Here is a 27,816-nt window from a genome sequence, read left to right on the forward strand (position 1 = left end):
ATAGCCTTATACTATAATATTTTCTTCTGACCAGGCCTTACCTTCAGCTACTTCTTTAAAAGTTAATCCTAGACTTACACCTGTCCACAATGTAGAAAACTTGTAATTCAGTTTAACTTGCTATCAATACATCAGCATACGAAATTCCATATTTAACCATAATAAGAACCTGAATTTTCCAAGCCTGTTTTGCTTGTATACTCCCATATGCTGATCTATACATTGGAGCAGTGTACGAACTGGTTCCACCATCTTTTCCCATGACTCAAAAATATGTTCCCACATTAAACAGATTCTCTGTATTGGTATATTGCCAAACCTATATACCTGGGATGCCAAGGCTTCATTCTAAATACCCGATTAAGCTGAACCATATGGGAAACTGTTACCTTTTAAAGGAAGACTGAAACACTGAAGTGAGAGACTTCCTACTAGCTAATCATTTTAACACTTGCTGCCTTATCTCTCTCTAGCCACACTTCCAAATACCAGATATCAGATATTCCAAAGGGACCCCAGCGAAATACTCTTTTCCTTACCAAAAAAATGAAGCAACTGAAACCACCATAATTTGGTGGTTTCATAAACTGAAACCAGTCCGGGTGGGAATTTGCCCTTGGGCGATCCATCCCTCCCCCCGGAATCTGTCTGGGCCAGCTCCATTCCGTGACAATCCTGTGGAGCCGGCCACCAGGTCCGCATCGCTGGCGATACGGCTGACCACCATTGCCGTGCTGTATAGCTGGGCTAACTCCGGACGCAAATGGCATCCGCTACTCCATTTGCAGCCATAAAGCTGTTAGGTTAACCTAAATGCAGCCATTTACGGCTGTATTTAGATTAATCTAACAGCTTTACGGCTGCAAATGGCATCAAGTATGCCATTTGCGTCTCTGTTTTTTCACGCGATAGGCTATGCAAATATCTACATAAATATAATTTGTGTAGCCTATCGTGTGAAAAAACAAGGACGCAAATGGCATAGTGGATGCCACTTGCAGCCATAAAACTGTTAGATTAACCTAAATGCAACCGTAGTTGGCTGCATTTATGTTAACCTAATAGTTTTATGGCCGCAAATGGCGTAATGGATGCCATTTGTGTCTGGAGTTAGCCCAGCAATATGGCATGGCAATGGCAGCTGGCTGTATCACCAGCGATGCAACCTGGCGGCCAGCTCCACAAGATCACTGCATGGAGGAGCCGGCCCAGACGGATTCCGGAGGGAGGCGGAGGTGAGTGCCCCGTTCTGCCATGGATTCCGGAGGCTGGATTCTTTGGAATCCGGCCTCATTGGGGTCCATGGCAGAATTCTCCACCATCCCTACCCTGTTATACTGGAAGAGCAATCATTTGATAATGCTAGGAGCCTCGAAGTAGCCTGACACTATTCTCTCCTAAAACCCTCCATTGGGTTACTGCTCTTCCATGTGAGCTGACTGGTTCCAGGAAAGGTATCTCTGGACTGTTCTGATGAATTTATTATTATTTATTAAATTTATTAATCGCCCATCTGGCTGGTCACTCAGCTACTCTGGGCAATGTACAAAGTATATAATAAAACAGTTTAAAACAATAAAATTCTATAATAAAAACATTTTCTAAAATGCCCTAACCCACCCCAAATGCCTGCCTGAACAACCACGTTTTTAAAGCACGGTGGAAGCTCATTAAAGAGGGGGCATGGTGGAGTTCCCTAGGGAGGGAGTTCCACAGAGTGGGGGCCACTACAGAAAAGGCCCTTTCCCTCATCTCCACCAGTCTAGCTGTCCTGGCTGATGGCACAGAGAAAAGGCCATCCAAGGTTAGGGGTGGACGAAACTCACTTACCTGTCCTTGAAGTTTTTCGCGGTGGGGGGGAGGTGCTTCGCTGCTCTCCCCGCGAAGTTCAGGCCGGGGGGGGAGGCTTCCCGCCTTGCCCGGCCGAAATTCAGGCCGGGGGGAGGCTTCCCGCCTCGCCCGGCTGAAATTCAGGCCGGGGAGGAGGCGACTCGCCTCGCCCGGCCGCGAACTCAAAAGTTTTTTTTTTTTTAAACGCCCCTGTGATAGGCTACGTGACGATTAACGTAGCCTATCACAGCTAGATTTGCAAAGTCAGCCATGATAGGCTACGTTAATCGTCACGTAGCCTATCACGGGGGCGTTTTTGTTTTTTTTTCTTTGATTGGAATGGCGGCGGCAGCAGCCGGTCGAAAGACTGGCTGCCGCTCCTGCCCCGGACGAACACCCGCCGAACCGCCAGCCGGACCCGCTGCCGGGAGGGACATTCGGCAAAGGTAAGTCCCGTCCCGGGGGTGTGTGTGCGGGGGTGGGGGGTGTGCGGAGAATTTCTCCCCGAAACTTGTTCGGGGGGCCGAACACGTTGGTGCTCGGCCCCCCGAAGTTTCGGGGAGAAATTCTCCGCCATCACTATCCAAGGTTGATTTTGTTAAGCGGCCTGTCTGATGTTTCTGGAGACGCTCCTTAAGATAGGCTGAGCTGGAACCATATAGGGTTTTAAAGGTCAAAACCAACACCTTGAATTTGGCCCGGAAAACAACTGGTAACCAGTGCAACTCCTTCAGCACTGGAATGTTGTGATCTTGTGGGCGGCTGCCTTTAATCAGGCGAGCCGCCACATTCTGTACCAGCTGCAGCTTCCAAACCGTCTTCAAGGGTAACCCCACGTAGAGTGCATTACAGTAGTCTAAACGAGAGGAGACCAGGGCATGTACTACCGACGGAGCAGATGGTCGGGAAGGAAGGGGTGCAGTTGCCGTATCAGATGGAGTAGATACAGCGCTGTCCGGCTCACAGCTGACACCTGAGCCTCCATGGACAGCTGGGAATCCAAAATGACCCCAGGCCGCGGATCTGGTCTTTCAAGGGTAGCCGTACCCCATTCAACACCAGGTCAACATCCCCCAGCCTCCTCTTGTCTCCCACCAAAAGTACCTCGGTCTTGTCAGGGTTCAGCTTATTCCTCCCCATTCAGCCACTCACCGTCTCCAGACATTTGGACAGGGATTTTACGCCCAACCTTGGTGAAGATTTGAACGAGAGGTAGAGCTGCGTGTCATCCACATATTGATGACACCACACCTCAAACCTCCTGATGATAGCCCCCAGCGGCTTCACATAAATGTTAAATAGCATCAGGGAGAGGATGGAACTCCATCCACAAGTGAGTGGCCACGGGTCTGAAACCTCCTCTCCCAGTGCTACCCTCTGGCACCTGCCGGAGAGGAAGGACTGGAACCAGCGCAATACGGTGTCTCCAATGCCCAACCCCTAGGCGAAAGTTGTTCAGAACTTGGGGATCCAAGGAGAGCTTCTTTAAGAGTGGTCTTATCACTGCCTCCTTGAGGGCTGATGGCATCACTCCCTCCTCAAGGGAGGCGTTCACCACCGCCCTGATCCCCTCACCCAGTCTCTCTCTGCAGCCCATAATGAGCCAAGATGGGCAAGGATCACGTAAACAGGTGGTCAGCCTTACAGATGAAAGCACCTTGTCTAGTTCATGAGAAGGAAGAAACTGGAATCGATCTCACAAAACTGGTTCACCACAGGCCACCTCTCGCTCACTAACTGTATCCACAGCGCACGGAATAACACTCCTAATCTGATCAATTTTATCTGCAAAGTGCCTTGCCAAGGCCTCACAGGAGGCCTTAGAATGCTCCAGTGGTTCCAGAGCCACTGGACCGACCAGGCTCTGGACCACTTGGAACAGTCTCCTGGGGCAGCACTCTGCAGATGCGATAGAGGCAGCATAATATTCCTTTTTTGCTGCCTTCACCACCACGTGATAGGCTGAAGATACAGCTCTAGCCTGTGTCTGATTGCCTTTGGAGCCAGACTTCCTTCACCAGCGCTCTAGCCATCTCACCTCCTGTTTCAGAGCTCGTAACTGCGGATTGAACCATGGTGCAATCCGAGCCCTGTTCAGGGGGAGAGGGCATTTCGGAGCCCCCTGATCTAATGCCCCAGTGATTGGGGCATTCCACCCATCCACCAGGGTCTTGACTGAGTGGCCGTTGGCATGCTCCAGAGAATCCCTGAGAGTGGAGTTGGCATGCTCCATTCGGATCCATAAGACGCATGGGGTGGACCATTTTAATGGGTCCTCCATCTCTGCGGAGGGGTTGTGGAGCTGAGAAGTCTAATGTCACCAGATAGTGATCTGACCATGGCAAGGGGGTGGTGGATATACCCCGATCACTCCCTGCTTCTCCAGAAGCAAACAGAAGGTCTAGTGCATGACTGGCTACATGGGTGGGCCCAGTTAGAATATGGTGCAGCTCCCAGGAAGCCATGGTCTCCATGAAGTCCCAAGTAAGGATGTACAAATCCGTTACCTTGCTCTGCTGAGGGCCATCCGCAGTGGGGGGGAGGCGCTCTGTCCCTCCCCCCGGAATCCTGCTCATCCGGCTGTGCTCTGGGCGGCCCTGCAGGGACGCAAATGGCAGCTGTTGTAGCCGCCGCCATTTGCGTCCCTGTATTGAGCCACGATAGGCTACGTAAATATTTACGTAGCCTATCATGGCTGGGGGAAAAAAACCCCAGTGTACGCAAATGGCGGCAGCTACCGCCATTTGCGTATGCTGGTTTCCCCCCCCCTGCCATGATAGGCTACGTAAATACTTATGTAGCCTATCACGGCCTCCGCAGGGATGCAAATGGCGTCCCTGTGTTAGCCATGATAGGCTACGTAAGTATTTACGTAGCCTATCATGGCTTGAAGAGGAGGAAGTGAATGGCAGCCGCAGGACGGCCGCCATTTGCAAAGCAGCGCGGATGGGAGCAGGTAAGTGCTCCGTTTCGCATGCCTTTTGTGGGGTGGGGGCAGTGGGGACTTTGTCCCGCGCGCCTTTCGTGGGTTGGGGGAGGCAGGGGCTTCATTCCATGATGGATTTCGGGGGGCCGAATGCACTGGCATTCGGCCTCACTGAGATCCGTCGTGGAATTCTCTGACATCCCTAGTCCCAAGGTGCTCCTGTGAGGATGGCCTCTGAATGTACGTTGAAGTCCCCCAACACCAATAAGTTAGGGGACTGTACACACACATCAGAGACCACCTCAAGCATCTCGACCAGGGAGTCAGTCGTGCAGCGGGGTGGACGGTACACGAGCAGAATCCCCAGACTGCCCTTCGGGCCCAACCTCCAGTACATGCACTCAGCAACCTTGGTCTCCTGGGGAGGGGGTCTGGTGAAGACCAAGGACTCTCGGTAGATAACAGCCACCCCCCCTCCCCGATCCCCAGCCCTTGGCTGCTGTGCATATGAAAATCCAGCTGGATACATGGCTGCCAGAGTTGGAGCAGCGGCCTCAGCCAGCCAGGTCTCCGTAATACATGCCAGGTCTGCACCCTCATCCAGGATCATGTTGTGGATGTGGGATGTTTTCTGGGTAGCAGACCTGGCATTGCAGAGCAGCAAATGAAGGCCTGAAGATGGAGTCACGCCTCCCACAGTCATCCTTTGGCTCTGGACAGGCCCGGAATAGTGGACAGATATTACACATCTCCCCCTTCTTCCCCTTACCTGGCATGACCTGCCCCTAGCGCTCCACCAGTGCCTGCCGACCAGCCTCGGTATGTTCTGGCCCCCAACACTCCCCCCACTGCCTCCATCAGGTGGACACATGCCCCCTCACTCCCACCTATCAGGCAGGCTACCCCTCTCTAAAAACACAACAGAATCCCCCAGAAATTAAAAAAAAACAATTAAAAAATCCCCTTTAAAAATACTGCCAGGAAGGAGTCCATGGTAGGGATGTACGAAAGTCACTTACCATTTCGCGGATCTGCTTCGTGGTGGTGGGAATCTTCGATTGGGGAGGAGGTGCTCCGTTCCTCCCCCCTGGAATCTTCGACCGGCCGGCTGTGCTCCGCGGCAGCTCTGCGGAGCAGCCAGCCAGGCCCAGGCCAGAGCCGTCCGCAGCCGGATTTCCGGCCGTGGAGGGCTCTGGGTAAACAAACAAACAGTGTACGCAAATGGCAGCGGCTATGGCTGCCGCCATTTGCGTTCCTTATTTTTGGCCGTCTTAGTCTACGTAAATATTTACATAGACTATGACTGCAAAAATAAAGGGGAACGCAAATAGCGCCCACTACGCTATTTGCGTTCCCCTTTATTTTTGTCGTAATAGTCTACGTCAATATTTACGTAGACTAAGATGGCCAAAAATAAGGAACGCAATTGGCGGTGGCCATAGCTGCTGCCGTTTGCATATGCGGTTTTTTTTTTAGCCTGCTGTGATAGGCTATGTAAATACTTACGTAGCCTATCATGGCCTCCGCAGTGACGCAAAAGGCGTCCCTGCGTTAGCCGTGATAGGCAACATATGTATTTATGTAGCCTATCACGGCATGAAAGAGGAAGCGAATGGTGGCCGCAGGGCAGCCGCCATTCGCAAGTCGATGCTGATGGGAGCAGGTAAGTGCTCCGTTTCGCGCTATTTTCATGGGGTGGGGGCTTCGTGCCGCCTGACTTTCGTGGGTTGGGGGAGGCGGGGGCTTCATTCCGCAATGGATTTTGGGGGCCCGAATGCACTTGCATTCAGCCTCACTGAGTTCCGTCGTGGAATTCTCTGACATCCCTAAGTGATAGTGGTGGTGGCAGCAGCACAGCAGCAGCAGGCACACCTCTTCCCCGGTGGTGGCATCTTCTCCTGCAGGTCCTGGCAGGAGAAGAAAGGTAACTACTGTCAAGAATGAATCTGAGCATGTGGAGATATCTAGCAGCTCAGATTCAGAATGGGAACAGCCAGAACAAGGGGAGGCTCCCTCCCTAGTGAGCTCAGATATGGCAAGGCCTTCTTCCCAAGACTTTGGTGCACAGATGGCTCAGCCTGAAGGCCCCCCCTTTCGTCCTCCATGAGAACCCAGGTTTCAGGGGAGGAGGAGAGTGAGGGGTGTGACTTAGGAATTCTAGGGTCCATCACAGAGTGAAGCGGGAAAAGTTAGAGGCAGAGGCAGACACTCCACCAGGTTGGCTATGCATGAAAGCCTAGGTAGGAGGGAGCTGCCGTGAGGGAGGGGCATCCCTCCTAAGCTAGTCTGCCCCAAACCTTCTTGTTCAAACTGCTGGCAACTTCTCTAACTTCCACTTTGGCTCCTCTATTGATATTCGTAACTGTGTGGAGTAGCTGTTTCCTTTGTATCCTGAGAGTTTCCTAGAATTTGCATTTGTAAGAAACCTGGTTGTTAACTAATAAAGTAGTGAGTCTGAAGCCTGGTTTCCTGGAGTTTGTTGATTGCAAAGGGGGAGGACGAAGGAGTGTGACAACTACAACGTCAGTGACACAGAGAGAGCAAGGTTGGCATGTACCAAGTCAGGAGCCAAGAAGCTTGATTCTGACAACTGGGAAGCAGCCCATCTAAAGCTTTCTCCACTTCTTACTTGCAATGGTTCCAACTTCCACCCCAGGGTCAGGCATTGCACAGTAAGGATAGCAGGGTCAGACATGTTCTTCATCCTGTGCAGCTCTTCCATATGCTCTGTGTTGCTAAATCTGTTCCCCTATGGATTACACGTGAAATTCCATCTCTCAAGTCCTGCTGACGCATACGTTCTCATGTAATGACTGGTGGGGGAGAATCACACTTACCATCAAGTTGCATGAGGGGGTGGTTGGGGAACAGTTTTCTGCAAATTGCATTGTGCTGTCTCCCAGATGGCATGGTGATGGGCAGGCTAAACAATCACCTTCTTGTGTTGAGATGGTTGTTCCTCTGTTTGCTGGAAGCTTTCTTCCTGTGTGGATATAGTTACCGTCTGCATACTGCAAATATTAACCCCCCCCCCCTTAAAAACAAGCCCCAGTCTTCTTCCAAATAAATTTAGCATTGTCTTCACCCCAAGCTGTACTTTCTTGCATCATTTACAGAGAATTTTTTATGGAGAGAGAGGGGGAGAGAGAGGGAGAGGGGGAGAGAGCGAGCGAGCCCACACTGAGTCATCTCCATTAGACACTGAGCCGTTTCTCCCAGGTTTCAAGAAGTATGTATTTGTTTAACCAAATCTGCTCCACTTTGCTGATTGGATTCATTTCCTGTGTGGTGAAAGCTTGAGGAACTTTACATTCCTATTTTATTGGGACCAAATCCATTTTTTAAAAAGAGATCCTGATTCCTTTATTTGTTAAAATACCCTCTACCACAACCTGGGGAAGATGTGTTGGATTACAACACTCATCATACTCAGCCAACATGCACAGTGGGTGTTCTGGCCAGAGATGATGGAAACTGTAGTTCAGCACATCTGGAAGGCCCCAGGTTGGGGACGTCTGCCATAACAAATGCCCAGTCTCAATTTGGTAGCGGTCTAGATTTTTTTAATTGCCTCACATTAAGTCTGTTTGCTGCAAATATGTGCTTAATCAAGGTGTTTCGTGCAGTCATTCTCAATATTTTTTTTTTTAGGAGATGCATACAGAACAAAGATTCTTTGTTCTGTATGCATATCCTGGAAAAATATATACTAATGCCTAGAGTATGGGAAACAAACAGAACGAAGTTGATCTCTTAATACAAGAGGGAAATTATGACTTGATAGGTATAACTGAGACTTGGTGGGATGACTCTCAAGACTGGAATACAGCAACTGAAGGATATAACTTGTTCAAAAAGAACAGGAGGAACAGAAAGGGAGGTGGGGTTGCACTGTATGTGAAAAATACATATCTCTCTGCACAGGAATACAGGAGGATGAGCTTGGTAGCCCCATCGAGAGCATCTGGATCAAAATAAATGGAGCAAAGAATAAAAGGAACCTGGTGGTCGGAGTCTACTACTGGCCACTCAATCAAGGAGAAGATGAGGATAAAACTTTTGAAAAGCAAATAGCCAATGCTTCAAGGAAGCATGATTTACTAGTAATGGGGGACTTCAATTTCCCCGATATTTGTTGGGAGAAAAATTCTGCAAAACATGGCCCTTCCAGGAAATTCCTGTGTGTTGGATAACTTCCTTCTACAGAAAGTAGAGGAGGGAACTAGAGGATTGGCTATCCTTGACTTGATCCTAACCAACAGAGATGAATTAGTGGATAAAGTAGCAGTTACAGGAACTCTGGGGGAAAGCGACCATGTTGCACTTGAGTTCCTGGTTCTAAGGGAAGCAAAAGCCGAGTGTAGTCAAACGCGTACCCTGGATTTTAGGAAAGCTGATTTTAATAAACTCAGAACAATGATAAGTAAGGTCAGGTCCCATGGCAAGCGACTCTAATGAGAAAAGGAGTCCAAAATGGGTGGGAGCTTTTAAAAAAGGAAATTCCAAAGGTACAATTACAAACAATTCCAACAAGAACAAAGGTGGAAGACAACAGAAGAAGCCAATGTGGCTTCACAAAAAGCTTAGAGATGACCTGAAAACAAAAAAGGACCCATATAGGAAGTGGAAGGAAGGCCAAGCAACAAAGGCAGAGTACAGGCAGGTAGCACAGAATTGCAGGGATGGTGTCAGGAAGGCTAAAGCTGAGAACGAGCTGAGGGATGCTATAAGCAACAAAAAAGCTTTCTTCAGCTATGTGCACAGTAAAAGACAGAGGAAAGAAATGGTGGTTCAGCTATTAAATAAGGATGGCAAAATGATAATAGATGACAAAGAAAAGGTAGAGGTGCTCAATTCTTACTTTGGCTCAGTCTTCTCCCAAAAGAGGGTCTATGACTCCCCTGGCAAAGGTGAAGTACAGGCTGAAGGGGCAGGATTGCAGCTTGAGATTGATAGGCATATGGTCAAGGGGCACCTAATTAGTTTGAATGACTTCAAATCTCCAGGGCCAGACGAACTGCATCCTAGAGTAATAAAGGAACTGGCAGAAGAACTCTCAGAACCGCTGTCTATTCTCTTTGAGAAATCCTGGAGAACGGGTGAAGTGCCAGATGACTGGAGGAGGGCTAATATTGTCCTTATCTTCAAAAAGGGTAAAAGGGGGGAACCTGGGAACTACAGACCAGTCAGTCTGACATCAATCTAGGGACGTACGAATCCCTTACCTGGCTCCGCACCGGGCCATCCGCGGTGGGGGGGGAGGCGCTCCGTCACTCCCCCCGGAATCCTCCCCGGCTGGCTCCGCTCCACAGCGGTTCCGCAGAGTTGCCAGCCAGGGCTGGCCTCAGCCGGAGTTCCAGCTGCGGCCGGGCTGCTGCAGCCGCAAATGGCAGCTGTCGTAGTGGCCGCCATTTGCGTCCCTGCTGTTTGCCATGATAGGCTACGTAAATACTACGTAAATACTCACGGCTGCAAGAACCAAATGGCGGCCGCAGCAGCCCATCCGTGGCCGGCCGGGAGACCAGCTGGAGCCGCCGCCGGCGGAGCTGCCGCTGCTGCCGTATCCGCCCCAGGTAAGTTCCGTTCCGGGGGGATTCTGTGGGGTGGTGGGGGGTGGGAGGCCATTCCGCCACGGATTCCAGGGGGCCAGATTCTAAAGAATCCGGCCTCACTGGAATCCATGACGGAATTCTCTCACATCCCTACATCAATCCCTGGGAAAATTCTGGAGCAGATGATAAAGCAATCCATCTGTAAGCACCTTGAAAACAATGCAGTGATTACTTGAAGCCAACAAGGATGGGTCAAGGACAAATCCTGCCAGACGAATCTGATCTCATTTTTTGATCAAGTAACCTCCCTTGTGGACTGTGGGAACGCTGTAGACATAATATACCTCAACTTCAGCAAAGCTTTCGACAAAGTGCCCCATGATATCCTGATGAGCAAACTAGCTCAAAGTGGGCTAGATGAAACAACGATCCGGTGGATCCACAGTTGGCTGCAGAATCAGACTCAAAGAGTGCTTATCAATGGGATCTTCTCAAACTGGGGAGAGGTAACGAGCGGAGTCCCGCAGGGCTCAGTCCTGGGCCCAGTGCTCTTCCACATTTTTATTAATGACTTGGAGGAGGAGGTGCAGGGAATGCTTATCAGATCTGCAGATGACACAAAATTGGGCGGGATAGCTAATACTTTGGAAGACAGAAACAAAATTCAAAGTGATCTTGATAGGCTGGAGCGCTGGGCAGAAAACAACAGAATGACATTTAATCGGGATAAATGCCAAGTTGTGCACCTAGGAAAAAGAAACCAAATGCACAGTTATAAGATGGGGGATACATGGCTCAACAACACTACAAACGAGAAGGCTTGTAGTTGAATATGAGCCAACAATGTGATGTGGCTGCAAAAAAGGCCAATGCTATTTTGGGCTGCATTAATAGAAGCATAGCTTCCAAATCCCGGGAAGTACTAGTTCCCCTCTACTCAGCACTGGTTAGGCCTCATCTGGAGTACCGTGTCCAGTTCTGGGCACCACATTTTAAGAAGGATGCAGACAAACTGGAGAGGGTTCAGAGGAGGGCAACAAAGATGACCAGCAGACTGGAAACAAAGCCCTATGAAGAGAGACTGAAAGAACTGGGCATGTTTAGGCTTGAGAAGAGAAGACTGAGGGGAGATATGATAGCACTCTTCAAGTACCTAAAAGGTTGTCACCAAGAGGAAGGCCAGGATCTCTTCTTGATCATCCCAGAGTACAGGACACGGAATCATGGGCTCAAGTTACCGGAAGCCAGATTCCGGCTGAACATCAGGAAAAACTTCCTGACTGTTAGAGCAATGCAATAATGGAACCAATGACCTAGGGAGGTGGTGGGCTCTCCCACACTGGAGGCATTCAAGACGAGGCTGGACAGCCATCTGTCAGGGATGCTTTGACCTGGATTCCTGCACTGAGCAGGGGGTTGGACTCGATGGCCTTGTAGGCCCCTTCCAACCCTATAATTCTATGATTCTTTTTCACTGAACATTTTGCCAGTTGCAAGTAACATTGCATTCCCTTCATGTTCTCCTCAGACTTCCACAGTACACTGCTCCAATTTTCAGTTCTTTTCTGCTTCCATAGGACCTTGAGTATCTAACCTCGCCAGGGCCAGCCCAAGACATTTTGCTGCTTGAGCAGAGGAACAAATGCCACCCACCCCAAGTCAAGGTGCACAGTACCCACGCCCAGCCAAGTTAGTTTTGCATCTAAGGCAGAAAATCTCACAGGCAACTCTCCCTGGCCTAAAAGTAGAATAATAATACATTAAATAACTAACAAGTTTCTGGCCTTTCATGACAGTCAGAATCTGCTGCCTGAGGTGTCTGCCTCACTTTGCCTAATAACCCTACTATTAGGCAGAGGGAGGTGTCCACCTTAGGCATGAAAGGGTGGCAAATTGTTAGTTATGTAATACCTTTTTATTGTATTTTTACTGCCATGGAGGCGGAGAGGTGCTTGTGGGATTTTCTGCCTCAAGTGCCAGAATAACTGGGCTGGCCTTGAGTACTATGCACCTTGACGCTGGAGGTGGGGAAGAGGGCACCATTTACTGCTCCACCTGAGGCAGCAAAATGCCTTGGGCCATATCTGCATATTGGTAGGGCTGGCTTAGCTTCAGCACTTCACTGTTCAGCACTTCACTAAAGCTTCACTTTAGACACAGCGATGTCTAAAGGTGCAATCCTCTGAGGATAGTGGGCTGCCTCGAAACGTGGCCAACGGACGTGGCCAACTATCAAATGCAGGGTGGGCAGAGCATGGAGGGGATCTTCTCTGTGCTCCAGCCGCCCCGCATTTGCAGCTAGACAGTTGGTTTTGACTGTCTAACTGGAGTGCCTCAGAGCAGGGGGTGGGGGTAGGGTGAGGAAGCCGGACGGTGCATAGGAAGTATCGTACTGGTGCTTCTGTGGTCCCCTCCCCTCCCCACCCCACCCCCAGGAATGCCCCCTTTTCAGCCACTCTGCACTGCTGTTCTGAGCATGGAGCTGGGGATGACCAGTGCCTCCTATGAAGCAGCAGGAGAAGGGGTGGGGAGTTGGATTTATGGGAACCGAGCTTGGAGTGCTGGCTCTGAACTCAGTTCCCAGAAACTGAAAAGTCCTATGGCCATCTAGATGCTGTTAGCAGCTGTAGGATTGCACCCTAAAACTTGCAGGCTTATCTGCAGAAGTTGCACCAACTAAAGATAGCATTTTTCTTTCTAATGTTGAAGGACAGGATAAGAGATAAAATGAAATCCTTCATCAGGTATGGCAGCTTATGTGGGGATTTCAACCATCACTATTTGAGTATTTACAAATTAATCCCCTTTTAATAGAATCAATGAGAACATCACAACCATTGAGAGAGCCAACACATTTTGAGGATATTTTAGTTAATAATATGAAGAAAGCACTCTTTCCAATATATTATTTTTTTGCTATATATCAGAAAGGACAATCCAGAATATGTGAAGAAATGGGCAACTAATTTACAACTGGAGATTGCCAGGGAAGAATTGAGTTATTTATGGGTGAAACTTAACAAGTATTCCTCACTTCAGGAAAACTAAGATGATATCTCAGTGGTAATTTGATCAAAAATGATTAAAAACTGATCTGTGATGGAAATGTGGAAGAGAAAGGGGGGAATTTTGTCCATTGCTGGTGGTCCTGTACTTATGCTAGGGAATTTTGGAACCAATATTGAAAGTGATTAATGTTATTATGGAAGAAAGATTGAGTTTAGACCCCAAAATATTACTGTTAACAATACAAAAAGGAATGGTATCTGAAGGTAAAGAAGGGATGTTGATTTTTATGATCGTGACAGCAAGATTAATATACACTAGATAATGGAGGGCTTTTTGAATGCCCAAACTAAGAGAATGTTATGTTCACTTACGGGTCACAGCTGTGCTAAATAAACTAACATTATGGGTGAGACAAGGGGGAATGTAATGCGAATCTCTTTGAATATGAGTGGATTTTTTTTTGTATGGCACTAGGATGCAAGAGAAAATACAGTAGCTGGAAATCCATTCCCACTTTTGTAGGAGTTTTATTGGATTATAGTTCTATATTGTGTGTTGATTAAAGGTGTTGTGGGGTGACTGAGGATGACAAGGATGATTAGAGCACTGCTGTTTATGGGGAAGAGTCATAGCTGAGTGGTAGAGCACATGGTTTGTATGCAGAAGGGCCTAGGTTCAGTTCCTAGCCTTCTCCAGGTAGTGCTGGGAAAGACCCCTGTCTGAAATCTTGGCAAGTCAATTAGCATAGACAATACTGAGCTAGCTGGACCAATGGTCTCATTCGGTATAAGGCAACTCCCTATGTTCATGCAGCTGCTGAATGGCCAGCAACAACTAGCAGCTGCCAGTCCATTTCCAGGCCCTATTCAAAGTGCTGGTACTAATATTCAAAGCCCCAAACTGCTTGGGGCCAGGCTACCTGAAGGATCATCTCCTCCCATATACATCTGCCTGGACCCTAAGATCAGCTTCAGCAGTCCTTCTCCAAGAGCCCCCACCAAAGGAAGAGAGGTGGGTGGCTACTAGGAAGAGGACCTTTCCTGCTGTGGCACTCCAGTTGTGGAATGAGCTTCCTAGAGAGATTCACCTGGTGCCTATGCTGTGCTCATTTGCCCACCAGGTGAAGACCTTTTTAGCCTTCCAGGCATTTTAGTTTTTTTAGTTTGTTTTTATCTGGTATTGTATTTTAAATTTCTGCACTGCTGCTAGCTTCTGTTAGTTATTTTTATTTTACGTTGTAGTGTTAAACTTTTAAACTTTTATATTGTATTTTGTCATCTGTATTTTACTGTTTGGTATTTTATGGTTTTAATTGTTGCGAACTGCCCAGAGAGCTTCGGCTATTGGGTGGTATAGAAATGTACTAAATAAATAAATAAATAGAAGAGAGGAGGAAGCAGGGCCATTCCACCAACCCTGCTGGAGGCCTACCTCATGACAGCTCCTCCTCCCTCAACTGTCATCACCAGCAGCCATTCCACCAGCCCTGCTGAAAGACGTAATCCCCCCCCTTCCATTTTCCTTGTGTGTTGTGTTGTTTTAGGTTGTAAGATTGCAGGCAGGGACTGTTTTGTTTAATGGATTATATGTAAGCTGCTCTGGGAGACTTTTTGGCTGAGGAGTAGGATACAAATACTATAAATAAATAAATAAATAAATAAATAAATAAATGAGTACAGGCCAAAGATCTCATCGGCCTGTGGCAGGTGCTGCTCGTCATTCAGCAGCTGCACATCTGCACAGCATTTCTCCAGTTGTTCCCTGTCTCTGCCTCCTGTAAGGTCATGGCACCCCCCCCCCCCTTAGTCACCAGTCTGTGGTGGTGGCCTCTTGCTACTAGGGATGTATAGACTGTATAAAATCCGTTCTCTCTGTGTGTTTCATGGATTGTGAGACTCCTTTTATTCCATCATCCATTCACAGACAGATTTGAATTATTTTTTTTCATCATTTGGGAAATACGCAAATAATTACATAAGAGGTTTCGTAACAATTTACATAATTTCCCTCAGTATGTAACATTTAGCGTATTGTCCCCCATTCCATTCAACTTTTCCTCAGCAGAAACGTCCGTATTTTTCTACGAATAAATATGTGTCAATTTCGGGAAAGTAAAAAAAACATCCGAAAGACCATGGGCTCCACGCAGCCTGAGGGGATCGCTCTGCAGAGGATTGGACAGGTCAGATTCTTAGAAATCCGAGCTGTGTTTGGTCCATCTCAAGGATTTCTCCAGCATCCCTACTTGCTACACCTGCCTCACTACCTCACTAACTGTCAGTGGAATTCAGGAAATGTTATATCGAGGATATTCCAAGGTATGCTGCCATCTAGGTACTGGGTAGCCCCTGCTTGGCTTAGCCTGAAGCTGGAACTGCAGCAGGGACCTTTAGACCATTGTCTGAACCTAACACTTTAGTGCATGGGTGGGGAACCACAGGCCCAGGGGGCTCATCCACCCCCCTGGAGTTCCCCAGGTGGCCCCACCTCTTTTTCTGGCCCCACCCCTTTCCTTCAACCCTGATTTGTTTGGTGGTTTCCTGGCTTTTGTAGGTCCCCCCCCCATTCTAAAAGGTTGAGTTGCCTCTCCTGAGGTTCAGTTACTGGCAGTAAGGCCTTTACACTGAAACATGCTAGTATGTTTTGCATTGTTGCCCTGCCCCGTTATCTTTGGCCCCAGCCACCACTGGAATGTGGTCCTGAGAGCCTCATCAAAATGGAGCTTAGCCCTCTGTATAAACAAGGTTCCGCACCCTTGGTTTAATGTCTGCTGTGATGGTTTCACTGTGAGAGGACAGGACTCATAGTCTCATTTTATACTTTGATTGAAAGCTTCTTTCATCAGGAATCATCTGGGGGTTTTCCGTCTGTACTTAGCACAACTGATTACAGCTTCTGGGAGCATCTCGATACCAGCCTAAAATCCCGCATTTAAAAGGGGGCTTTCTGCTTCCGTTTTAAGTGCAGGATCACAACAGACTCCCTTTATACATGCTTCATTTCCCCCCTCCCCTTTCCCCCTCCTTCTCCCCATTATCTGAGCCTTACATATGTTTCATTGATCTCGCTCCTCTTCTTGCGGCTTTTCCTTTTGCATGGAGGGAACTTACGCGGAACACAAGCAGGGTAATTTGATAGCTCATTATCTGTTATCTATTTAAAAATGGAATACAGGTAATTTAGTGCAGGAGACGCCCTGGAGGTTGATGACATCATCTAAAGGGCCTGCAAACTTTCATGAGGGAGCAATCTCAATAGCAGGATAAAAGCTCTGTGTGAAGAAAGCCTGGGTCTTAACCTAATATGTTGGACCGCAACAATGAAGTGATCCTTTGTTTCAGATGCATTAGCCAGCAATTATGCATATACTTTCCTCTTGGAAACCTCTTGTAGGTTTTTGTCCTAGATTTTTCTTTGTGTGTGTGTTTTTAACTGAAAATTACAAGGTCAGAGAGTAGGAGTATTTGTTGTATCATTTTCCAGCAGCTGTAGCACCACATCATTTCAGTCACTGCAAAGATTAGGGAAGTGGTGTGCAGGGAAGGACTGTGTGTTCCTGAAGAAGAATGGAATTAAAATCAATTCCAGAGGTACATTAACATAGAGATGTATGAGAATGTCATTTCTGTTTGCAAATCATGCGAACGTGTCCCATTCACAACCCCAAATGTGACTGTGAACAGGATCACTTTTTTTGTTTTGTGGAATGTATGCAAATTCACAACTGGATTTGAAAAATGAGCACTTTTAAAAAATGCGCACATTGAAATGTATATAATGCATTTTTATGCATTAGTCAATGGGGGGAAGTGTGCACTTTTGAAAAATGCACATAGAAATGCACACTTTCCCTATTTGAATGAGCCTAAAAATAGGTCAAAAACACAAATGGGAGTGAGCCAAAATGAGCTTCAAAGTGAATTTTGGAGAAATTCAGCAAGCTCGAAACTTGCTGGTTCTCCCATCCCTACATTCAAGTCCTTTGAAGAGATAGTAGTCATTCCTCTTTTTTAAAAAAAAAAGTGTGGGGGAAAGAGAAGGGTGATGAAGAAAGAAGCTCCCAGGGGAGATCAAGTTGTTGCTCCTTTAGGTACAACACAACATTCAACATATCATCATTTATGGCAGCCATCCCCAACCTGGCAACTGTTGTACTACAACAGAGATGTGTTGTACTACAACCCCCATCATCTCCAGCCAGCAAGAACCATGAACACGAAGCCCAGAACACGAAGCCAGATCCTAGGCAGTTACACATCCCTCATTTCATGGAGTTTGGTGGGCTTACTTGTGCCTGCTATTGCAACAGAAATTGCAGTTCTAGGCTGTAATTCTATGCACATGCACCTAGGAGTCATCTTCACAAAGCACCAGGGGACTCAGCTCAGAGAAAACAGGAACGTGATTGCATTGTTTTTAGTTGCTGAATATCAGATTCCTCTGGCCCCCTTTCAACAGAAGAGTCTTGAAGTATGTCGTAGGCAGAAGAGTTGTTAGAACTTAGTACTTATTCTAGAAAACTGAATTCATATTAATGTCTTAAATCAGGGGTGGGCAACACATGTCCCATGGGCTGCTTGTGGCCCCAATAGCCCCTTTGGTGCAGTCCCTGCAGCCTCACCACCACAGAGTAGACATTTGCAGCAGTGGCAAACAAAACATGCTGATTTGCTGATGAAAATTGATGACAAACAGGTACAGAATGTGATGACTGCCAAATTGTTCTTATTTTCAAGCAACATTTGACAACTGTAGCATTCCATTGTGGTTGCTGCTGAAAATCAGCAGCAAATCAGTATTGCTTTTTTTTTTTGGCCACCACCAAATTCTGCAGGGCAGCTGCAGTGGCACCAAGAGTGGGGCCTGCAGGGGAGTCCAGGGGAGCAAAAATGCCCCCCAGATTTCTTGTATTTGCCCAGCCCTGCCTTAAATGGATAGACTCATACAGAGCTGAAAGGGAACAGGAGTCTTACAGATTCAATTCCTGAGCTTCAAGGCAGGATAATCCACACAGCGTTACACTGCAGATTAAATACAGTAATCCAGACCGCACTGCGCAACAAGCAGGGAGCAAGAGCAAATGAGGGGCACTACACTAGAGGCACTACAAATCAGATAGCATAGTATTCTTTACCACTTTGGAGTTTAGAAGGCACCATACTTGAAATGCAGCTTCCCTATAGGCTGTGTTCAGTGTCAGCATATGAGGACAACTAGCTTGATTGTTTCCTACATGGGTTTCTACAACACGTTTTCCTGGACAGTTAAAATGAACTATGACAATATTTAAAAGGTTATCGCATTTTTTGTTAATTATTTTGTTATTATAGCAGCCTATTCTCTATGGAGAAGAGACAATTAAGAAGCAATATGGTAGCCATCTTCATATATTTGAAGGGCTGCCACTTAGATGATGGAGCAAATTTGTTTTCTGTTGCTCCAAATGGTAGGATCTGAATCCACAAGTTCTAATTACAAAAAAAGGGATTAACGTTAGGAAGAACTTCCTAATGCTACAGACTGTTTGACAGTGGAACAGATTGCCCCATAAAGTTATGGACTCTCCTTCATTGGAAATTTCCAAGCAGAGGCTGGATGACCATTTATCATGGATACCATAGCGGTGGATTTCCTTCATCAGCATGGGAGATGATGAAGAGATGATCATCTTCCCAGTGGAAGTTGGTGGCTCTGATGTCAGTGTGAATCTGCTCTGGGTTTCAGTCAGAACCATCCAGAACTCTAAAAAAGCTGTCCAAGGTGCTACTTCTGATTGAAATCCAGACCAGATTCACAGCCCACTCACATTGGAGCCACCAGCCTCCACTGGGTCCAACCCATGCTGATGAAGGAAATACACTACTACGGTATCCATGATAAATGGCTGTCCAGCCTCAACAGGTTAGACTCTTTCAGCTCTTATGATTCTAGTAACAAAAAGATAGAATTAGAGGTATGTGTGTGGGTTGTTTTTATGTTTCAATTCAAGTCCTTCCAGATTTCCTTAATTATAACTATTGAATGAAACTTCTAAAGAGCCAGCCACTATTAACTGATGTTTAATGAAGTGGCTAAGCAAATTATGCTTCAGACCAGCTCAGTACCCTATGTATCTTAGCAGAGGAACAAAGACAAGCTTTCAGAGAAAGTCTTGCAGTGGGAGTAATTTATTTAAGGATTAATATGAATAAACGAAAATGACTAGACAAATGTATGAATATCATGGCAACCAGTAAACTATTCATGTATGAACCTCAAAATCCAAATCAGCCTGTCATTTAGAGAGAAATACAAGGACTGAAGGCCTTTTTATTTCCCCCTGTTTTCTATACCCTTCCTCTGAGCATCCAGTATGCGACCCCACCACAGAAAATGCATTGGACCAGATGGGTAGTATTCAGCCACGTCGCAGCGCTAGCGCTAATGACATTCCGCTGGCGTAAACCACTGCTTGTGCAATGGAACTAGTGCTTGCTAGCACAATAGGGAAAGCAGCAATTTGCTGCTAAAATTCAGTAGTGCAGTGGAAAAAAAGGGGGCAACCCACCGAATTTTGGCGGCACATTGACACCTTTCCCCAGTGCACAATCAAGCATTAGTGACATTGCACAAATGTTGGTTTATACTAGCACAGTGTCATTAGTGCTAGTGCTGGCACACTGATGGATACTACCCTATGTGTTGTCTCTTTTGCCCATCATTCATCATTTACCTCTAAGAACAGGTTTTAGAAGTCGCAGGTTAAGCAAGATATGTGTAATTTATTTCACCCAACTTCATGCAATTTTGGGAGCTGCTTGGTGGAGCTGGAAAGCTTGAGGGCATTTGCCATACTACTGGAAGGAAATGGAACGCAAAAGAAAGTCCAGTCCTAAACAAGTCTGCTTGAGTTCAGTTGAGTTTATTTCCATGTAAGTGGGTATAGGATTGCAGCCTGAATTTTATTCTTTAAGAGAGTAAGGAGCAAAATCACACTTCTTATGAAGCAATGGAAGACCAAATACATCCTCCGTAGGATGAATGTTTATGCTTTTCTTCAGATTCTCAACGCCTTGCCTTCCTTACATCTTTGCTATTAATATTAGCTTTGTTAGTTATCGCATATGTATTCCACCTTTCTTCTGAGATGCTCAGAGGCATGTATGTCAGTCCTATCCTATTTATCCTCACAACAAACCTTGGAAGGCTCACTTTTCCTGAGTGTCAGTGCCAGTCTGAGGTGCAGTCTTGTCTGCACTGCAAATCTATAGAATTGGTTTTAAGAGGGCACATTTTTGTGCTGCAATTTACTACACAGCAAAAATGTAGATGTCTAGAAAGCTCACAAATCTCATCTGTTGTCTGTTAATGGGGTGGGCACTCTTCCCCTCTTCTTAGTTTACCACCCCTGATTCAGTTTGCATTATTTTATTTTTTCTCACTTCTCCTTTACATGATTGCACATCACAGATTTACTAAGTGAACAATGATAGCCTTAGGAAATAACATGCCCCTTTTAAACTGAGTTGTATCACAGTATCCAATTATGTAGCTACTGAATTTTTTTTGAGACCTAGGAGGCTGATGAAAACCAAACTGCATCACTACATTCTTACTACATCTGGTTGCTCCAAACTATTCCAATCTATGCCACTGTACCTTCTCTCCCTGTCTTTCTCTGGTTTATGGCATTTTACCCTGCTCTTCAGCCAAACAAGCTTACAACGAAAAATAATAAGTTAGTCCCTCTCCTCAGGCTTACAATCTAGAAGACATGACACAAAATAAAAAGGGATTGTGAAGGAGGAGGAGAAAAAAAAATCAAACTCAGGCACTAGTTCTTGAAGTTACAAAGTCCATGTAACGTAATACATATAGTGCTGGGATTTGGATATATTTGTATAGGTATAGGTATTTGCAATGGAAACTGGTGGCTCTGATGTCAGTGGGGTGGTGAATCCACTCCAGGTTTCAGTCAGAACTCTAAAGGAGCTATCCAAGTTGCTTGGTTAGGTCCTTTGGAGTTCTGACTGAAACCCATAGCGGAATTACCACCCCACTGACATCGGAGCCATCACCCTGAGTATTTGTACAGAAGCACTGAATGGAACACAATGACTTATCTTTAGATTGTAAGCGTAAGGGCCAGGACAGTCTTCTGACTGATCTTTGTAAGCCACTCTGGGGGCCTTTTTGGCTGAGAGCAGAGTAACAACGTTTTGAAGCTAGATATATATTTGGAACCATTACAAGCAATTTGAACTGGCAATGAACCAGACAAAGGCTTTTGACCATCCACTGCATTGTGGGACAGTTCATTATGAGTTGCTCTTTTTAATATTGTTTGTTGTGGTTTTTATTAATCCATTGTCGTCATACTTATAAGCCACCTTGAAAGGATTTTTATTATTCCCAAAGGCAGGATATAAATAATTGTAACAATAATAAACGCCATGCAGTTTCCCAGATATCTCCACAAGAAGAGTGGAAATGGGAGGGACATTTTTTAAAAAGGCAAAATGGGGAATGTATCAGAAAATCTGCCCACACCATCCTTCCTGGCCAGTATGAGCCGGCCAGGGCTTAGGTAGTGGTGGTTCCTCTCTCATGGCCTCTCCTTCACCTACCCCCATAGGATTGTTCTGCCCAGACATTTGGTATCCCATTCTTCAGTGACAGCCACTGTGGTGTAGTAGATAACAGTGTAGGGCTAGAACTGCAGAGACCCAAATTCAAATTGTCACACAGCTGTGAATCTCACTGGGTGTCCCTGGGCCAGTCACACTTTCTCTCTCTCAGCCTACCTACCTCATAGGGTTGTTGTAAGGATAAAATGGAGGGGGGAAGGGCCATGTACACCACCTTGAATACATTGAATAAAGGGAGGAATAAAATTTAAATAAGATAAATAAATACAAGGATTCAGAGAGCGGCTCACAATAGGGATTACAAACAAAAGTTGGTTTTGCAGTTCTTTGGATCCAAGTCATTGATAACAGTGCCATGATGGCAAATGCTGAAATGCACCCACTACATCATCAAGCAAAGAAAGCTGGCTATAGGCAGTAAATACCATTTCCCCCACATCAATCACGTTATGACTGATGGTTAAGTAAGAAATAAAAAATGGATTTCTCTTTCCACAAGAAACAGAAACACAGGGCTGGAGCACACTGCAAAAGCTGCTGCTGCCGGCAAATTTGTGCCTATATAGCAAACTTTCAGAGCCAAGAAGCACTTGGGCCCAGGGGAACTTGGAAAATTGACTAAAGGACCATGGCATAATTAACTGAATGCAGACTTGGTCAAAAAATGTCCATAATAACATATTCCCCTCTTTTGCAAGAGGATCAACTACTGAGAGAAAGAGAGAGGGAGGGGGTACTTCATGTCTAAGCATAAAGGGTTGGTTGGCTGGGATTTTGTGTATGTTGGGAAGCTCTGCCAAGGTGCCAGCATGGACTCCTAGCTTCCAGAATATCTTCCTGTAGCCCTTGCTTCTTAATCTAAAATGTCTGGGAACAGACTGAGCTTGCTTAGTGGTGGAAGAGAGGCACTTACATTTCTTAGCATTGTCTATGTTCTCTGAGTCTATACTCAGTCCCGTTTCATAAAATAGATTCTGTTTCTTCTGCTGAAGCCTCTGTTGATAAAAATAAGAATTCAATTAATGCAGAAGCTCTGAGTTCACACATGGTTCAACAGGAGCAAACGGGAGCATTGTCTACACAACCATCAACATGAACAACCTAAGGGTTAAAAAGAACTGAGAACAAGCCACATCCTTGTCACATACAAGCCCACCCCTCTCTATTAGAAACCACTCCAAAGGAAAGCCTCCCTGAAGGTAACCACTAGCAGAGGGAGCGTAATGTTTGATTTGTTTTTAGTTGTTTAAAGAAGTAGGGAGTACTTCTAGATGGAGGGCATCAAACACTACCAATTCAAAGGCGTTATGCAGCTATTCCATTTCCTTAATATATTATTTTTAGTAACAAAAGATGGAAGAAGTGACGGTAAAACACAGGACGGCTATAAATGGAAGGTGACATCATCCGGATGCCCTCCCCCCTATAAAATTATGTGAATGAGGCAGCGCAATTGCACAAGAAAAGCCTTCTTTGGAAGCACCCTGTGACATAACTCTCCTTCAGGTCCATCGGCCTCTGCTTTGGGACAGCTGTCCTCACTGTCCGACAAGCTTCAGCCCCTAAATTTACCAGGTAAAAGAGACACCCAATATGCCTAATTGGTTCCCTTTACCCAACCAGGAGAAATACCCAGGATATATGAACACTATTGGCCATGCAGAAAGATGAACAAAATGTGGGATTTTATAATGTGAAAACAAAGTTTATTTAATGCTATTTAATACAAGAGATGTTATATGTTATAATTAATCACTCAGTTCTCAGTCTTACCCTGCCTACTCTACCCCTTCTAACTCCTATTCCCACAACCCCACTATCTAGATGTAGCTCAATCAAACCCTAAGGCCTTACCTCCCCTATCTCCAAACCCTATCTAACCAACTAATTGTCTGCTCCTGCCTTTTATAAACTCAGTCTCCACACACACACACACACACGCCCCTCTCACCTGTCACTCACTCACCACCACACAATTATCCCTAACTTACCTGAGTTCTATTTAACATAGCAAACACATATAAACAATAATATAATAAAGAGCCAGGGCCTGCAGGAGAAGCCACCACCACCACCACTGGGGAAGAGGCATGCTTGCTGCTGCTGGGCCTGCTGCTGCCGCCGCTGGGCCTGCTGCCGCCGCCGCTGCCACCACCACCAGGCCTTCCTTGTGGACTTCTGCTTGGCAGACCGCCAGTCCCTGCAGGACCAGGCCCCCAGGTACCGAGCCAGCTGTGCTGCTCCACCTGCCCCTCCCTGGAGGGGCTACATAAGCTGGCTGGCTGAGGTGGCCTGGGAGAGCCAGGGCCTGCAGGAGAAGCCACCACCACCACCACCACCACCGGGGAAGAGGCGTGCTTGCCGCCGCTGGGCCTGCTGCCGCCGTCGCCGCTACCACCGCCACCAGGCCTTCCCTGTGGACTCCTGCCTGGCATTTTTAAGGGGATTTTAATTGTTTTGTTTGTTTGTTTTATTTTGTTGGGGGGGATTTTGTTGTGTTTTTAGGGGTGGGTAGCCTGCCTGATAGGCGGGGGCGAGGGGGCATGTGTCCACCTGATGGAGGCAGTGGGGGGAGTGTTGGGGGCCAGAACATACCGAGGCTGGGCGGCAGGCGCTGGCGGAGCGCTAGGGGCAGGCCATGCCAGGTAAGGGGAACAAGGGAGAGATGTGTAGTATCTGTCCCCTGCTCCGGGCCTGTCCAGAGCCAAAGGATGGCTGGGGGAGGCGTGACCCCATCTTCTGGCCTTCGTTTGCTGCTCTGCAATGCCAGGTCTGTTACCCAGAAAACCTCCCTCATCCATGACATGATCCTGGATGAGGGTGCAGACCTGGCATGTATTACGGAGACCTGGCTGGCCGAGGCTGCTGCTCCAACCCTTGCAGCCATGTGTCCAGCCGGATTTTCGTATGCACAGCAGCCGAGGGCTGGGGATCGGGGAGGGGGAGTGGCTGTTATCTACCGAGAGTCCTTGGTCTTCACCAGACCCCCTCTCCGGGAGACCAAGGTTTTTGAGTGCATGTACTGGAGGTTGGGCCCGAAGGGCAGTCTGGGGATTCTGCTCGTGTACCGTCCACCCCGCTGCACGACTGACTCACTGGCCGAGGTGCTTGAGGTGGTCTCTGATGTGTGTGTACAGTCCCCTAACTTACTGGTGTTGGGGGACTTCAACGTACATTCGGAGGCCATTCTCACAGGAGCACCTCGGGACTTCATGGAGACCATGGCCTCCTGGGAGCTGCACCATATTCTAACTGGGCCCACCCATGTAGCCGGTCATGCACTAGACCTTGTGTTTGTTTCTGGAGAAGTGGGGAGTGATCTGGAAGTCGGGGGTATATCCACCACCCCCTTGTCATGGTCAGATCACTATCTGGTGATGTTGGACTTCTCGGTTCCACAACCCCTCCGCAGGGGTGGAGGACCCATTAAAATGGTCCGCCCCAGGCGTCTTATGGATCCAAATGGATTCCTGAACGCGCTTGGGGATTCTCTGGGGCATGCCAACGGCCACTCGGTCAAGACCCTGGTGGGTGGCTGGAATGCCGCAATTACTGGGGCATTAGATCGGGTGGCTCCAAAACGCCCTCTCCCCCTGAACAGAGCTCGGACTGCACCATGGTTCAATCCGCGGTTACGAGCTCTGAAACAGGAGGTGAGACGGCTAGAGCGCCGGTGGCGGAAGTCTCGCTCCAAAGACGATCAGACATGGGCTAGAGCTATATCTTCAGCCTATCACGTGGCGGTGAAGGCAGCAAAAAAGGAATATTATGCTGCCTCCATTGCGTCTGCAGAGTGCTGCCCCAGGAGGCTGTTCCAAGTGGTCCGGAGCCTGGTCGGTCCTGTGGCTCTGGAACCACTGGAGCATTCTAAGGCCTCCTGTGAGGCTTTGGCAAGGCACTTTGCAGATAAAATTGATCAGATTAGGTGTGTTACTCTGCACACTGTGGATACAGTTAGTGAGCAAGAGGCAGCCTGTGGCAAACCGGTTTTGTGGGATCGGTTCCAGCTTCTTCCTCCTGATGAAGTGGACAAGGTGCTTTCATCTGTAAGGCCGACCACCTGCTTACTTGATCCTTGCCCATCTTGGCTCATTATGAGCTGCAGAGAGAGACTGGGTGAGGGGATCAAGGCAGTGGTGAACGCTTCCCTTGAGGAGGGAGTGATGCCATCAGCCCTCAAGGAGGCAGTGATAAGACCGCTCTTAAAGAAGCCCTCCTTGGATCCTCAAGTTCTGAACAACTTTCGCCCAGTCTCAAATCTGCCATTTTTGGGCAAGGTGATTGAGCGGGTGGTGGCGGTGCAGTTGAAGGCACACTTGGAAGAAACTGATTATCTAGACCCATTTCAGTCAGGCTTCAGGCCTGGGCATGGGACAGAAACGGCCTTGGTCGCCTTGGTGGATGATATGAGGAGGGCTCTGGATAGGGGTGAATGCTCCTTCCTTGTTCTCCTCGACCTCTCAGCGGCTTTTGATACCGTTGACCACGGTATCCTCCTGGACCGCCTGGAGGGGTTGGGCATTGGAGACACTGTATTGCGGTGGTTCCGGTCCTTCCTTTCCGGCAGGTACCAGAGGGTAGCACTGGGAGAGGAGGTTTCGGACCCGTGGCCACTTACTTGTGGGGTGCCACAGGGTTCCATCCTCTCCCCGATGCTATTTAACATCTATGTGAAGCCACTGGGGGCTATCGTCAGGAGGTTTGGGGTGCAGTGTCATCAATATGCGGATGACACGCAGCTCTACCTCTCATTCAAATCTTCACCAAGGTTGGCCGTAGAATCCCTGTCCAAATGTCTGGAGACGGTGAGTGGCTGGATGGGGAGGAATAAGCTGAAGCTCAACCCTGACAAGACCGAGGTACTTTTGGTGGGAGACAAGAGGAGGCTGGGGGATGTTGACCTGGTGTTGAATGGGGTACAGCTACCCTTGAAAGACCAGGTCCGCAGCCTGGGGGTCATTTTGGACTCCCAGCTGTCCATGGAGGCTCAGGTGTCAGCTGTGAGCCGGACAGCGCTGTATCAACTCCATCTGATACGGCGGCTGCGCCCCTTCCTTCCCGACCATCTGCTCCCATCGGTAGTACATGCCCTGGTCTCCTCTCGTTTGGACTACTGTAATGCGCTCTACGTGGGGTTACCCTTGAAGACGGTTCAGAAACTGCAGCTGGTACAGAACGCGGCGGCTCGCCTGATTAAAGGCAGCCACCGGCGAGATCACATCACTCCAGTGCTGAAGGAGTTGCACTGGTTACCAGTTGTTTTCCGGGCCAAATTCAAGGTGTTGGTTTTGACCTTTAAAACCCTAGATGGTTCCGGCCCAGCCTATCTTAAGGAGCGCCTCCAGCAACACCAGACAGGCCACTTAACAAGATCAGCCTCGGATGGCCTTCTCTCTGTCCCATCAGCCAGGACAGCTAGACTGGTGGGGACGAGGGAGAGGGCCTTCTCTGTGGTGGCCCCCACTTTGTGGAACTCCCTCCCTAGGGAACTCCGTCATGCCCCCTCCTTAATGAGCTTCCGTCGTGCATTAAAAACGTGGTTGTTCAGGCAGGCATTTGGGGTGGGCTAGGGTATTTAAAAAAAAATTTTTTTATGGTAAAATTTTATTGTTTTATGGTGGGTTGTACATCGCCCAGAGTGGCTGGGTGACCAGTCAGATGGGCGATTAATAAATTTAATAAATAAAATAAATAAATATAGCCTCCACAGGGCAAGCACTGTGATTTTGTCACCCCCCCTAGGATTCTCTAAAATATGTCACTATGATTAATGGCAGCTATTTATGAATAAGGTGACAGTGTAATGACTGAATGATGATTTTTACATTTATATCTTATGTGCTCAGTACATAAACTATTGCAGCAACTTACA

This window comes from Heloderma suspectum, chromosome 3, assembly GCF_057233095.1.
Source record: "Heloderma suspectum isolate Gila_16-S chromosome 3, 16-S_ref, whole genome shotgun sequence".
Taxonomy (NCBI): Eukaryota; Metazoa; Chordata; class Lepidosauria; order Squamata; family Helodermatidae; genus Heloderma; species Heloderma suspectum.